Consider the following 15,663-nt stretch of genomic DNA (forward strand, 5'->3'; position numbering starts at 1 on the left):
TTCCTCAAATGTGGGGGGAGGTGGCTGGGGTGGCCTGGGGGAATGTGGGTGATGGAAGGGGGTAGAGGGAGTTTGGAAGGGTCTTGGGTGGCAAAAGGGCATTTTGAGAGGACACTGAGTGGTTTTGGGGGAGTCTCCAAGAGTGTGAGGGAGGTTAGGAGGGGCAGTGGGACCTGGAGGGGATGTGAGTGATGGAGTCTTGGGGTGGACTTGGGGGTGCACTGAGGGTTTTTCAGGAGAGGGGAGGAGGATGATGGGGCAGACTGCCATGGGAAGATGGGGGGGGGGGCGGGGGTCCTGGGTGCAGGAGAGCCCAGCCAGAGTCATGACACGAACACCGATACTATTTGAGCATTGTGCTCCCCTTTTATTGTTCCGTTACACCAAGTTATACTTTGCAAAGTTCACGCCCCTTTCCCACGAGAAAGCCTCTAAGCAGCGGGGGAGCTGACCAGTGTATACCTTTTCCCAAGGCTGTTCAAGGCTGCCGGCTAGCAGGTGCCTTGCAAGCCTATCTTCAGCCTGAGGCCCCGTCAGGGGTACTTCTGCAACAGCCCTGGGATGCCCAAGCTCTCCTGGGGTATCCTATGCCCCTGTTCCACAAGGAATCCCTCTACAGGAAGAGGCTTTAGCTTTTGGGGGTGGGGGGGTTGCCTGGGCACACCTACTGGAAGGGAAGGGCTGATCCAAGTGGGTCTCTCAAGGACCAATGGTGAGATCATCTCCCAGAGATTTGGGGGAGCACTTTGTACCTGGATATGGAGATTGTGCATATCTCAATGGAGATGCCGAGGGATGAGCCGTGTGCCAAAGAGGAGCGCAGGGGAGGGGTGCAGTGCACCAGTGAGGTGAGTCTGTGGGGTAGCAGGGAAGAAGCAGCTGGTCCCCTATTCCCCTTTGTGGCCCTTGCCCCACTGGACCTTTGGGTCCCCACTGTCTTCTATCTTCAGGTCCTGCCTCTGCCCTGGACCCTGGCGTCAAGGCTGGTCAAGGGAGTTGAGTGCAGTCTGGGTATCTTGGGGTTGAGGGCAGCCAAGGGCAACTGGGGACCCCAGAGTGGAGGGCAGCTGGGGACCCCAGGGTCCAGGGTGGACATGGGACCCAAAGGTCAAGGGTGATGGAGGGTGGCTGAGGACCCTGGGATCAAGGGCAGCTGGGGACCTGGAGTCAAGTGTGGCAGAGGGTGGTCTGGGGGCCAGGGTTTGAGGGTGGCTGCCAGACTTGGAGGTTGAGGGCAACCAAAGAACCCACGTCACAGGCAACCTAGGGACCTGGGGATTGAGGGTACACGAGGGTCAAGGCGATGGCAGAACTCGTGGGTCAAGGGTGGCTGAGAACCCTGGAATTGTGAGAGGCCAAGGGACTCTGGGGTCAAGGGCTGCTAGGGGACTCAGTGGTCGAAGGTGGTGAGGACCCAGGGATCAAGGGCAGCCAAAGGTCATGGGTGGCTGCAGAACCCAAGGGCACCACATGGAGAGCCACTTTGTGATGTTTGTTTTGATGCACCCACTGGTGGCTTTATTGGATGTCCCTGGAGTCACAGTGCAAAATTCGGGAATTTAGGTTGCCCAGAGAGGTGGTAGATACTCCATGCCTAGAAATATTCAAGGCCAGTTTGCACAGGACTTGGAGCACCTTGGTCTAGTGGAAGGTGTCCCTGCCTATGAAAAGTGTCCTGCTCATGGCAGGGGTCTTGGAATGAGATGAGCTTTAGAAGTCCTTTCCAACCCAAACCATGCTGTGATTCTCTGATTTACACTAGATATTGGGAAGAAATTCTTCCCTGTAAGGATGGTGAGGCACAGGTTGCCCAAAGAAGCGGTGGCTGTCCCATCCCTGGAAGTGTTGATGTGCCAGGGGGTGGCAGTGTTAGAGCACAGAAGGAGGAGATTTCTCCATGCAAGTCGGGAGCCTGTGAAGTCCTGGAGCTGGAATGACCGAAGATGTGAACATCCTGTATCCTACAGCCCAGCAGCTCTCCAGAGCGTGCTGGGCTTCCAGCTGAATTTTATTTGTATGCATATCTCTGGGCAAAATGAGGAAATTAAAAAACAATTACTTTAACTGAAAAATTTTAGCTAAGCAAAAGGAAAAATGAAACACCAAGTTTTGGGTTACCACTGCTCACAGATTTGTATGAGCTGGAATCTCCCACACCTGCACCTTGAGTGGGTCCTATGGCTTCCCATCAGCCTCAGTTTCCCCATCTACCCAGCCTGGGCTCTTCAGATGAGTTGACTCATGAATCAACACACTGACACCAACCTCTCAACCTCCACCAACTCCCTAGAAAACCTCCAGCCCTGCCTATAAATTTGGGGCTGCTCACCTGAACAGCATCCTGGAGGTTGTGTGCATGAGCTGCACAAGACTGTGTGTTTGGGAATCACCAAGTCCTTCACCCCTTTGTAACAGGACGCCATGTGCCTGGTGCAAAGAAAAAACACAAGGACAATGGGGGAAAGAGGGTGTTATTGTTGTCCTGACCCTGTACCTCTCTCAGTTTTTGGTTTTGCGACTTGAGCTCTGGGGGTGATTTATATAAAATTCACATGCTGTAGGGCAATGCATTTTTATGGCATCCAAATACAGATTAGATCCAGCCATGATACCATATTCATAGCATATCCATTTATTAATCTGCCCTTATTCCACTATTTTATTAAGAATTGATTGTGCACACTTGGTAAAACTGGGGAGCTGAAGAGTGATTCCAAGTGTTTTATCTCCATAAAAAGAAATGAGCATTTTCCTACCCAAACTTTTGAAATTCAAAATCAATGGTATGTTAAGTACTTTTTTTAAACTGGGGCAAGCTGGGATCATTATTCCTGAGGCATTTGTTTGGTCCTATATGGCATCATGCCCAGCTCTAGTAGGGAGCAGTGTGGAGGGGAAGAAGAAAAGATGAATGCAGAGCTGACATTTAAACTCCCCTCTAACCCCACACCCCCTCCCCCCAAGGTAAGAGAAGGGGATGCTGTACAAAATCAGTAAAGGAATCTACTCAATGAGAGAACAGGGGTCTGAGCAACCTGGTCGGGTGGAAGATGTCCCTGCTCATGGCAGCAGGTTAGACTAGATGACGTTTAACGGCCCCTTCTAACCCAGACCATTCTGTGATTCTATGTTTTTTTGGTTCTGTGATTCTAGGAATAGTTAAAAACAGACATGCAGACATGTTATTTTAATTTTAAGTAAAAATTAAATAAAGACAGTAAAAGTTAATTCAGATAGCATCAATGTAAGGATTTTTTTTTACATAAATTAATGCTTCACTGAATCTTTTCTCTTTAACTCCAGCACCTATGTGAAAATGAAAGTATTTCCCAGCAAGTCATAATTAGGAGAATGAAAACCCCTGCTGTACCCTGGGACATCCACAGAACACAGGGGTGTTCATGAGTTTATTTACAGCTGGACAAAAAAAATGGCTCCAGGATGATGCACCGCATCTGCAAAGCAGCCTGAAGTGTAACCTTTCTCTACAGCCCAAGTCCCCTGGAGCTCCTTCACGTGGCAGAGCTGCAAAATAAAATAGAGTTGAAAGGATTTAATCTCATTAGAAGTCCCACTGCATGCTCTCTAAGACCCAGGCTACCTGATGCTCAGGCTCCCTGAGGCTTCAGCATGCTCTAGCCCTAGCTGTGCATGGGGCTTGTCCCTGGATATTAATTATTATGAAAAACATTCCTAAAACTCCAAAGCTCTCCAAGTCACTGAGAGATCAATTTGCACTGTTTTTACTGGTATTGCCACCCAAGTGTAAAAATTAGTATTTCAAAACAAACATGTTTGGAAATACAGCTTCTCCCAAATGTTACAGGAAAGATTTTTTAATATGAGTGTCCAGGGACTCACCATGAGGGGCACCATGTCCACTTGGATGAAATCAGAAATTCAAGTGGGAAATTGCTCCAACAATCATAGGTGTATCAGTTTTGCATGGCCTGGTTTTTGGTAGCAGGGGGGGAAGCTGCTGGAAGCTTCCACCATGTCTGGCAGAGCCTATCCCTGATGGCTCTGAAGATGGACATGCCGCTGGCCAAGGCTGGGCCAATTAGAGATGGTGGTAACCCCTCTGTGATAACACACTTAAGAAGAAAATCAAAACAAAGTGGGGCACAGTTTTTTTCAGAGAAGAGGAGGAGGTGAGAACATGTGAGGGAAACATGGAGACACCAAGGTCAGTGGAGAAGGAGGGGCAGGAGGTGCTCCAGACACTGGAGCCGCGATTCCTCTGCAGGCCGGGGTGCAGCCCCTTGGGATCCACAGGGGATGCAGAGATCCACCCACAGCCCATGGGGGAGGTGCCCACGCCTGAGTAGGTGGATGCCTGGAAGATGCTGTGATCCAATGGGAGACCTGGTGGAGAGAGGGCCCCTGCTTCCAGGCTGGAGCAGACCTGTCTGTGGAGGACTGCACCTCATGGAAGAGTGACCAACACCACAGAAGTTTTGGGAGGACTGTCTGCCCATGGGAGGGACTCACGTTGCAGCAGTTCTGGGAGGACTGCTGCTCGTGAGATTGGAACCACACTGGAGAAGTTCACAGAGAACTGTCTCCTGTGGGAAGGGACCCCATGGCATAGCAGGGGAAGGACTCCTCCCCCTGAGTAGCAGAAGAAAACCACGGGTGACAAACTGACCAAAACCCCCACACCCTGTCTCCCTGCGCTGTCGGTGGGAAGCAGGGAGGGGTTCGGGGGCAGAAAAGGTGTTTTTAATGGCTCATTTTACTTCTCATTATCCTCCTCTGACTCTGTTAGTAATAAATTCACTTTGTACCTTTAAGTTGAGCCTGTTTCGGCCTTGGTTTTTCTCTCCTCCCAGTCCTTATCTCAACTCATGAGCCCTTCATTAATTTTTCTCTCCTCTGCCCAGCTGTGGCAGGGGAGGGTGAGCGAGCGACTTTCATGGGTGACTGGCATTGGGCCAGTGTCAAACAATGACAATAGGATATAAAATCACAGAATTATTTGGGTTGGAAAAGCCCTCTGAGATCATCAAATCCAACTGTTCCACCAGCACTGCCAAGCCCACCACTAACCCATGTCCCCAAGTGCCACGTCCATGTGGCTTTTAAATCCTCCCAGGGATGAGGACTCCACCAGTACTCTGGACAGACTGTGCCAGGGCTGAACAGCCCTTTCCAAGAAGAAATTTTCCCCAGTATCCAACCCAAGCCTTGGCACAACTTGAGGTTCTTTCCTCTTATCCTGTTGCTTGTTACCTGCGAGAAAAGACTGATCCCCACCTGGCTACAACATCAGAAGGACATGGACCTATTGGATCAGGTGTAGAAGAGGTCACAAAGATATTCTGAGGGCTGGAGCACCTCTGCTCCAGAGGCAGGTTGGGAGAGCTGGAGGTGTTCAGCCTGGAGAAGAGAAGGCTTCAGGGAGACCTTAGAGCATCTTCCAGTGCCTAAAGCGGCTCCAAGAGAGCTGGAGAGGGATTTTGAACAAGGGTCTAGAGTGACAGGACAAGGGTTAATGGCTTCCCACTGCCAGAGGGCAGGTTTCCATCAAAGATACCTGCTGGGAAGAAACAACCAATCTTCCTTCAGAGTTTCTCCATTGGCCTTGACACAACAGCCCACTTCCACCACATGACAAATGCTGGGTAGTGGAAATTCCTCTTTTGTTGCTCCTGAGTATATGGTTGTACCATCTCCATCTGCTGTGAGGGGCATTCAAAACTGTTGAGATGCTCCTTTGGGAAAATAACATGTGGGTTAAATAAATGTGTGGGCTCAAGCCAAGAAAACCTCCCAGAGAGCATCTCTGGGGAGCAGGGCAGCACACTCAAATGTGATTGGTATCAGCAGTAGCTGTGCCCGTTGATTTATTGCAGGAGTTATCCACTTCCCACTAAGGATAACACTAAAGAAGGGGAAAACCATTTTAACTCCAAATTACAAGTGAGTTATTGCTGCGACTATTCAGTTAATAGGAAAATACTTTTCAGACTAATTAAGTGTTTCATTTTGATTTAATTTTTTCTATTGGGGTCCAGGACGGAAAAATATGATTGTAGTCCATGTCAACAGGCTCCAAGGGATGAGAATTTGACCTAATATGTCTGAAAACATCTTCAAATCATGCTAACTTTAAGGACTTTACATGCTGGGAATTTTATTTCAGCACAATAAATTATCTTGGGTTTTTTAATAGCACAGAATTTTTTTGTATAAATTACATCCTCAAAGCTCACCAGTTTGGAAAAGTAATAACAAGGATGAGAAATGGAGAAGGTTATATTAGATGAGAGGTAGAGAGTAAACAAAACATCAATTGCATTTAAATCTTGGGTGGCAGAAAATCTATTTATTTGTAATATTAAATGGATCCCTCCCATATGGTTATGGAGAGGAGTTTCTAGGTGAAAGGTAAAACTATCTGAAAATTACCAGAGATTTAATAAAGTTCGGAAATTGCATGAGATCAACCATTACTCCAAACTACTCATGACCATGCACTAAACATTTCCAAGTGAGCTTTATTACCCCTCTCTTAAAGTGGGATAAGGAAACCAAGGAAAGGAATAAAACCTCAATTAAGCCGAATTTCTCCTTCTCCTTTTAGCTCAAACCTAACAAATACAAGGGTGGTTTTTTCTTACAAACATTATCTTAGTTATGATTTACACACTGTTCGAGAAAAGAGATAAATTCCCAGGGAATTTGTGCCCATGAAAGGCCAGCAGCTCTTTTGTGGCTTGAACTGAAGTTGTTGGAAGATTCCAAAATGTTGCTGTATTTTTCTGCAGCAAGTAAGCATATTCCATAGGTTTTGGGAGAATAGTCCTTTCTGCATTAAATCTTTATGAGCAACAAAGAAACTATTTCTGTTGAGAAGGAAGAAAATCTTTTTACCTCAAGAATTTTAAAAGCTCATAATGTAAAATAAATGGGAAAGTATGGCACATGCTGTCTTAACCTTCCTGGACAAATCCAAAAAGTATCTCAAGTTTATATGAATAATACAATTGTAGAGTGACATTACATAAAACAAAGATGTGTGTCTTGGGGTGACTTTATGATGTGTATCCCATATTGCTGCCCTATGCCCAGAAATTAACTTTGTGCCTTTCTATGCCTCTAAATTGAGCCTGAGAGGGGGAAGGAAAAACTGAGCAAAACTTTTTCAAAGCAGTTTGCAGCTTGTTCAAAGTCACACAGAGATAGCAACTTTTGCCCAGCTGCGGCAGGGGAGGGAGGAAGCACCCGGTTTTGCTGTTTCCCGAGTCAGTTTTTTGGCCAGTTGTTCAGCTTCTTCTTCTCCGGAGAGAGACTGAGAGTTGAATTTTTTTCCTTCCCTGGAATTTTGGATTTTCTCCCTTTTCCACTGGACTGCTCAATATTAGAACACATCGGGAGGACTTTCCACCGAGCGCAGAGGGCCTGGCCCTGGGCCAAGCCCCAGCTCTGAGGAGACCAGAGGGAGGACTCTAACACTTTCCTAGTTTTTTTCCTCCACAGCGAGAGATTTTATTATTTAGCATTATTATCCTTTTCCCATGTGTTTGTTAAATAAATAGTTTTTATCTCTTTCACTTTCCTTTGAGGAAAATTTATTTTTCCCCAAACCTGGTGGGGGAGGGGTGGTTGTGCCTTCTCTCAGAGGATATATTTCTAAATTCGGCCAAACTGGAACAATGTGTAAGGGCTATAAGCTGCCACAGAGTGTGTCCCTCTCCATCTGAGCTGAAGTCATTAGCTCATTTCTACTTTTTTTTAAGTGTCTTTGAATGTCATGAAACATTTCTGACTATGGTAAAAACATGATGATGACCTATATCAGCCAAAAGAATTAGAATGAAAATCATTATCATTAGTATTTTATGTACCAGGAAACAACATGGAAGTCAAAAGAAATTCTACTTTTTCATCTGAAATTCAGCAACAAGAGCAGAACACAAATGCAATGGCCATGGGAAATGCAGTGAGCTGCAAGTATCCAACCAGCGGCAGTTGAGTATGAAAAACAGTGAGGAGGACTTTGGGTAGCAAAGATTGTAATCCAGCAAAAAAAAGGGCTGATGGACTGCCCCTGAGCCAATTCCCTGAGTTCCCTTAGAGAAGAGAGGTGGGCATTTCTGAAACATGGCTCATGTGCAGAATGGGGCAAAAGACCTGCATGGCCCCAAATGTGCCTTTTCCCCAGGGACCAGAAAAGGGATCCCAAATGACCAGTCCCTATGGGGAGACCCTGAATGGAGAACACCAGAAGCAAGGTGGGTCTAATCCTTGACTTTTGTGCCCAAAGCTGAAGAATGTACTACCTACAGAAAAACTCCACATCTCCAACAGAGAATCCAAATCATCTTCATTATGAGTTAGAGACAAGAGGAGCTGAGCTCTGTCATGCAAGGCGCTCAGAGACTTGATCCAAAAAATGTTTTCCTCACAGAAGCTCTGCAAACTTCCTTAGGGAAATATCTTGAACATCAGCCTGTTTTATGGAATCATCATTGAATCACAGAACAATTTAGTTTGGGAGGGAGGTTTAAGATCATCCAGTTCCACCCCCTGCCATGGACAGGGACACCTTTCACTAGACAAAATTGCTCCAAGGCCCATGCAACCTGGCCTTGAATACTTCCAGGGATGGGATGGTCACAGCTTCTCTGGGCAACCTGTGCCAGGGCCTCATCATCCTCACAGGAAAAAATTTCTTTGCAGTGTCCAATCTAACCCGTCTCTCTGTCACTGTGAAACCATTCCCCTTGTCCTGTCACTCCAGGCCCTTGTCCAAAGTCCGTCTCCAGCTCTCTCAGACCTCCTTTAGGCCCTGGAAGGCTTATGACCATTACCCTGCCACCTGCAACCTCCCCTGTTACCCAGCCAAGATGACAAGAAGAGTAAGCATCCAGCTAGAAGTGAGCACCTGGATCCCTGCACTGCTGATACCTGTGCCCATCATCACACTGACCTCTTCGCTAGCTTCCAGGCACAAAAACATGGGTCATCACTGCTTTTGTGACCACCTGGCAGCTGGACAAGCCACATGCTTAGACTTCAGTGCCCATTTCCAGATACTGGGGTTCCCTATCGCTGTGACAGTGTTGGTCATCCCTCTGGCCTCATCACACTGTCATTTGTCCACATCATCCCCTCAATACTACAGATCAACTCCAAAGGAGGAATGAAACCTTTATTTTATTTATTATATCACTCCTCTGATTAATTAAGATATCATCACCTTTGCCATTCTGTGTGGTTTCCCTGAACTAGGGTATATCCTGTTAATATATTTCAGCCTATTTCCATTATTCTTTTAGTAGACTTGCTATAATATTTATAATTTTCTACTTTGTCCTTTATCCTTCCATGACTAAATCACCAATGCACTAAATAAAGCCATTAGCACACTAAAAAAAAGCTGAAAAAATACTAAATAAAGCCATGAATGCACTAAATAAACCTGAACTAGAGCATTACCATGTTTCTTTACACTTTCCTCCACCGTGAAGGATGCATTGTTTTAATTCCTCCATTAAAGACTTTCTGCAGTGACAGAAGTTCTTTTCTCTACAAATGACAGAGGTGACCCTGGACCTCATTGTTCCCAGGTAAGGAAACTACAAAATCACTTCACAGTACTGCAGAACTGTGGGGAAAGTAAAAGATAATTTGAAAGGGAGCAGGCACAGCTGGATGAAACCATGTCTGTGTGCAATACAGTGCTATCAACCACTTCTTACATCCAACAGTGTGATTCACATGCTCCTGCACTAGGGAAGCCCACATGAAGCAAAAGACAATAAACCACCATGAACCACCAACTGTCAACACTACCAAGCATCAGAAAATGGGATTGTTCATCTAGTTTATTCAGTTACTTTTTCCTCCAGAGCAGGCCATTAGTCTAGTGCAAATCTCTGCCCTTTTGAGACATGCCTGGATTTTTCTGAGATTAGCAGACTGAAATCTATGTCTTTCCCACAGGATCTGTTTAACAGAACCTTTCAAAGCTCAATAAAGGTGTTGGGGTGTGCATTGTGCTTTTAATATTTTTAACTTGAGATGATGATTCAGCCCAGATTCAACCCATTGCTTCAACAGCTTGTGTAAGCCTAGAAGGGTCTCTGTTCCCCATGCAGTAATATCACCCTCCTGTGATCAATCATCAATACTCTTAATTGCCTCCAAGCAATGGACCTCCAGCCAAGGGTGCTGGAGAAGAAAACAGCCAGATGTGCTGTCTATGACATGGACTCTCCTGCACTGTCCACTACATGGACACATAGATTGAAATTAATTGAAAAAAGGGATAAAAAAAATTAATCTAAACATAGTGGTTGATTTGGATGGAAGACGTTGGCTTTAAAATGTCTGTAGACTTTCACTGTTTTCTGTTGAGTCTCCAATGTGCAGAGCATCTTCTCTATCACAAGCATGTGAGCAGGAGCTGTGTAAGAGTCACCAAAGGCGATGGCATGGCATCATCTTAGTTGTCTAAAAGTGGCCACCATGCTCAGGCAGAGGCTCTTCTTCCACATGAGGAGGCACCATGGGATCCAATCAGGGAACCAAAGACGTCCATGTGTTAGTTAGCAGATGAAAACTCAGCACTGATCCCCTGTTTGCAAGAGAGGAGACCTGCACAAATGTCAAAGGACAGGTTTCTTCCAGGGACCTTGCTGACACACTAACAAGCCCACCATGTTCAGGTGCCTGAAAGGCTTCCATGGGACAAGGAGGTCTCTAACGAGCTTTGAGGAATTCCACAATTAGCCTGAGTTAGAGGTGTCATGTATCACAAATTCTCCCTTGGTCCCAACTTTTGCAGACTGTGGCCTGTGCCTCTGGAAGAGCTGACATCTCCTTGCAGCACAACAATATAGTTCAATTTAGTTCAATTGTTTTCAGGTTTTAGTTGAAATCCTTCCCCTAACAAAGTGTTCAGCAATGAAGAACAGTTCATCATGACCAGCAAAATGTTCTTTTTGTGTTACTCTCACTGTTAAAAACTTAAGCCTTATTCCCACTTTGGTGTAATTAATTTTCACCGTAAGACCTTTTTCTATTTTTTGTCTGACACCAGATCCCTGTGGCCCATGTAAATTCACACATGATGATCCAACTCTTCCATACGAAATGAGTGCCCAGAGGCTCAGACTGTAAAACATGCTTTCCAAACTTTTAACAATTCTCTGGATTTTTCTTCCAACCCTCTTTATGTTTTAACATAGTTTTGAAAGGATAACCATAAAAACTCAGTATAATAATCCTATATTGGTTGCAGCATCATAAAACAGAGATTATCCTTACCCAGTGCTTCCAGCACTCTCCTCCTGATACATATAGAATTGTTTGACTCTTCTCAACAAGTCATTTCTCAGACACAAGTGTTCCTGAGGAAAAAGCCCTAAATACATGAATTTCAGCTACTATTTGGATTGCATGGATGTTTCCAAGTGTCCCAAGGACAGGAAACAGCCAGCACATCAAACAGGGAGCTGTGCAAAGTCCAGCATCATGGAGGTGCTCATCCCAGAGGGGTGTCCCCCCATCAGGGCCATAGATTCACAGAACCATTCAGATTGGAAAACCCTCTGAGACCACTGAGATCAAACATTCCCCCAGCACTGCCAAGCCACCACTAAACTGTGTTCCCAAGTGTCACATCCACATATCTATTAAATCCCTTTAGGGATAGGGACTTCACCACTGCCCTGGGCAGCCTGTCCCAGCACCCAACAACCACTTTCAGGGAAGAAATTTTCCCTAGTATCCAATCTCACTTGCATGCCTTTTTCACCCATGGCTTGAAAACTCCACCGAAAACTCTGGGATGGGATGCTGGAAAATTATTAAAAATTCATTGTAATACAGAAGGAGAGAGAACATGATGTGCCGGTTTGACCAAATTTAGAAATATATCTTCTGAGAGAGGGCAGGTTACAAACCACCCCTCCCCCACCAGGTTTGGCAAAAAAACCTTTTTCCTCAAAGGAAAGTGAAAGAGATAAAAACTATTTATTTAACAAAAACACAGGAAAAGGATAATAGTGCTAAATAATACAATCTCTCTGTGGAGAAAATACCTGGGAAAATTTCAGAGTCCTTCCGTAGTCTCTCTCTCCCCCCCTCCTTGGAGTTGGGACAGGGTGGTGGGCCCACCTCCAGGGCCAAGGCCTCGGTGGAAGGTCCTCCCATTGTATTCTGATGTTGAAACTGTCCAGCAGAGAAAAGGGAAAAAAACCCGAAGTCCCAGGAAAACAAAAGTTCAACTCTCCGGAGGAAAAGGAGCTGAAAAACTGGCCAAAAGCTGTCTGGAAAGAAAGCAAGCCAGGTGCATCCCTCCGCTCTCACTCTCCTGCCGCAGCTGAACACAGAGAGCCGTCTCTATCTCTGCGTGACCTTGAACAAGCTGCAAACTGCTTTGAAGAAGTTTTGCTCAGTTTTTCCTCCCCCCTCTCAGGCTCAGTTTAAAGGCATAGAAAGGCACAAAATTAGTTATTGGGCATAGGGCAGTGATATGGCATACACATCATAAACTCACCCCAAGACACATGGCCTGTGAGGAAATGGGGAGTGCTGTGCTCTTCCCATGGCTAATCACCAGGAAGGAAAAACTAAGCCAAGGAGAAAGGACACATTTGGGTTTCCCCCAGTGCCAGCAGGGAGCTACCAGCTGCCATGAAAGTCCCATGGTGGTCTTGGGGGAAGGCTCAGAACCACAAAGCACAATGGGGAATCAGCCACTGAAGCCACAGGAGTGAGATGCTAAGACACCTCAGCAGCACCACTCCTCCCCTTCCAACACCCATTGGCAAAATAGGGTGAAAAAATTAGGAAAAAAACCCCAACAACAAAGACAAAAACAAAACAAAAAAATAAAAAACACACAAAAATTTAGCATTGACTCAGCACATCTTAGAAGGTTGCCCAGGGCAGTGGTGAAGCCCCCATTCCTGGAGGATTTTAAAAGCCATGTGGATATGGCACTTGGGGACATGGGACAGTGGTTGGCTTTGCAGTACTGGGGGAATGGTTGGATTCAATGGTCTCTCAGAGGGCTTTTCCAACCTCAAGGATTCTGTGATTCTATGATTATAAGGGAATAAACCTCCCCCAAACCACAGATGTCCCCTCTGGGTGCCTCACAGGGACTGCCTATAGGAGCTACACCAGGAGGCATCATTCCAGCACATTCATCTCTTGAAATACATGGCTGGTATTTCTGTTCCTCCTTGCACATTGTAGTATCACTGGGACTTAGCCTCAAGAAGCAGGGGACCTTCCTAGAACTTCCTGAGAAGGAGAGGAGACTGCAGTGAAGGGAAGAGCCTGAGTGCAGCCACTCACTGCCAGCATGACTACATGGCAGATTGGTTATATCACACTCATGTAAATCCACCAAGGAAGGGGTTTCTGGTGCTTACAGTTTCAGAAGCAACCACTGGATGGCTGGAGATGTACTCTGTGCCTCACACCACTGCCCACAACACCATCCTGGACTTTGAAAAGCAAGACATGGCACACCAGAAGGAACTGAGTCATGCAACAGGGCTCATTTCAAAAGCAGCCTTCTAGAGACCTGGGCCAGAGACCATAGGATTAAGTGGATGTATCATATTCCCTGTCATGCACCAATCTCTGGGAAAACTAAATGGTACAATGGACTGTTAAAAACCACATTGAAAGCAATGCGTAGCGGGACCTTCAAACACTGGGATCTATACTTAGAGAAGGCCACGTGGTTAGCTAACAACTGACACTTCACCAATCAAGCTGGCCCTGCCCAATCAAAACCCCCACGAACCATAGAAAGGGATAAAGTCCCCGTGGTGCATATGAGAAATGTGTTAGGGAAGACAGTTTGGATTAATCCTGCCTCAAGTAAAGGCAAACCCATCCTTGGGATTGTTTTTGCTCAATGGCCTGGGTGCACTTGGTGGGTAAGGCAGAGGGATGGGGAAACACAATGTGTACCTGGAGAGGAATCTGATTTTTCAGAGCAGTCTGTAATGTTGAATTCTATAATACTGGTTGTTGAATGACTCTGTGTCAGAAGTGCCATGGCCAATGATGATGGATTGCTCCAGATACACCAGCTGGGAGCTCCTGATGCAGCAACCAGCCAACAGCACACCTGCCCTCCTGCCCTGGAAGACATCTAGGAAGGATAGAACCCACAGTCATGAACTGAATGAACTCAGCGGACATCTGGAAGGGATGGTCATGCCTATGGAAATGATAACTGTGCTTATGTATATTTATATATATATATGTCTATCTATATAGCTGAAAGGTGTAGGATCTGGGCATGAGTGGGTGGTACAGAATCAGGGGTGGCTAATGTCCTAGTTTTTCCCACAGGTGTGGACAATGACGTTTTTGAAGAATGTTCTAGAAGCCTAGAGCCGTGTGGGCACCACAAGGTTGCTATTCTATACCACTCACATCATCACCAGAGTGCAGCTTCGGGGGGAAGGAAAAGGTGAATGCACACCAGAAGTGGTGACATTCTCTTCTTCTTTGGGGAAGTTGCCACAGTTGCCACTGTAGACTTGCCCCTCTCCCACTGCTGCCTGTCCCTTCTCATCCCTCAGAACACAGCTCCAAGCAGCAAACACAGCCAGGTCCAGCAGAGTGCATGTGCCATGGGTGCCAGTGCTGGAAGCACCTGTGGGGAACAGAGCAGCAGCAAACAGAGCTGAGCCGAGTTGAGCCAAGCTCAGCTGAATACTGCCAGACACAGCCAAGCCCAGTGCACCAGTCAGAGCAGCGCAGCCCAGACAAGATGGCTTAGGGGGTTTGTCCATCATTGTTTTTCTTTGTCTCTGGCTCGGGAAAGGGAAACTGTGGCCAACTGTGGAAACAACTGCCATCTTCACAGAATCACAAAACATTCTGAGTTGGAAGGAAGCCACAAGGATCGAGTCTGACTCCTGGCCCTGCACAGCACCATCCCCAAGAGTCACACCACGTGCCTGAGAGCATTGTCCCAATGTTTCTTGAGCTCTAGCAGCCTGGACCACTTCCCTGGGGACCCTGTTCCAGTGCCTGACCACCCTCTGGGTGAAGAACCTTTTCCTAATCTTGAACCTAATCTTCCCCTGACACAACTTCATGCCATTCCCTCGGGAATGTCACTGGTTACCAGAGATCAGCATCTGCCCCTCCTCTTCCCCTCACAAGGAAGTTGTAACTGCAATAAGCCTCAGCCTCCTCTTCTCCAGGCTGAACAGACCAAGTGACCTCAGCCGTTCATCGTACAGCTTCCCCTCGAGGCCCTTCACCATCTTCATTACTCTCCTTTGGACACTTTCTAATCATTAATGTCTTTCTTATACTGTGGTGCCCAAAACTGCACACAATATTCTTGTCATTGTCTCAGGAAAAACTGCATGTCCCTCCCAGGCTGTGGAAACACCTACCACCTTGTCTTTGTCTTGGCGGCCACATGGAACTGAGTCAAGGTGGCGTCCTGGTTCGAAAGACAGGTGTCTGCTAAGGAAGGCAGGAGCCTCTCTTGGAACGGCAGATACAACCCCCTTCCCTCCAAGTTATTATAATTTTGAAATCAAGGGGCTTTCAGGCAAAGATATGGGAAATAGGAATAACAGTTCTTTACTATTACATATATAACCAGTCAAACAAACAACAATAACTATGGCAGTAACAGCAAACAATCACAAACCCAGTGCC

The 15,663-nt window shown here is 46.4% G+C and overlaps 1 long non-coding RNA gene across 2 annotated transcripts; it reads right to left on the minus strand.

Annotated features, from left to right (window-relative positions):
* Nucleotides 1-3,172: 3,172 nt before the first annotated feature.
* LOC108446116 lies at nucleotides 3,173-12,097 on the minus strand. Of its 2 annotated transcripts, none has more exons than XR_001861221.1 (2): nucleotides 12,054-12,097; nucleotides 3,173-3,525 (listed from the first exon to the last, which is right to left on the minus strand). It is a non-coding gene; the product is annotated as an uncharacterized LOC108446116 (long non-coding RNA). The 2 variants fall into 2 exon arrangements; XR_001861220.1 differs by lacking the exon at nucleotides 12,054-12,097 and adding an exon at nucleotides 5,537-7,095.
* Between the last annotated feature and the right edge of the window lie 3,566 nt (nucleotides 12,098-15,663).

Source organism: Corvus brachyrhynchos, unplaced genomic scaffold (assembly GCF_000691975.1).
Source record: "Corvus brachyrhynchos isolate BGI_N302 unplaced genomic scaffold, ASM69197v1 scaffold3, whole genome shotgun sequence".
NCBI lineage: Eukaryota > Metazoa > Chordata > Aves > Passeriformes > Corvidae > Corvus > Corvus brachyrhynchos.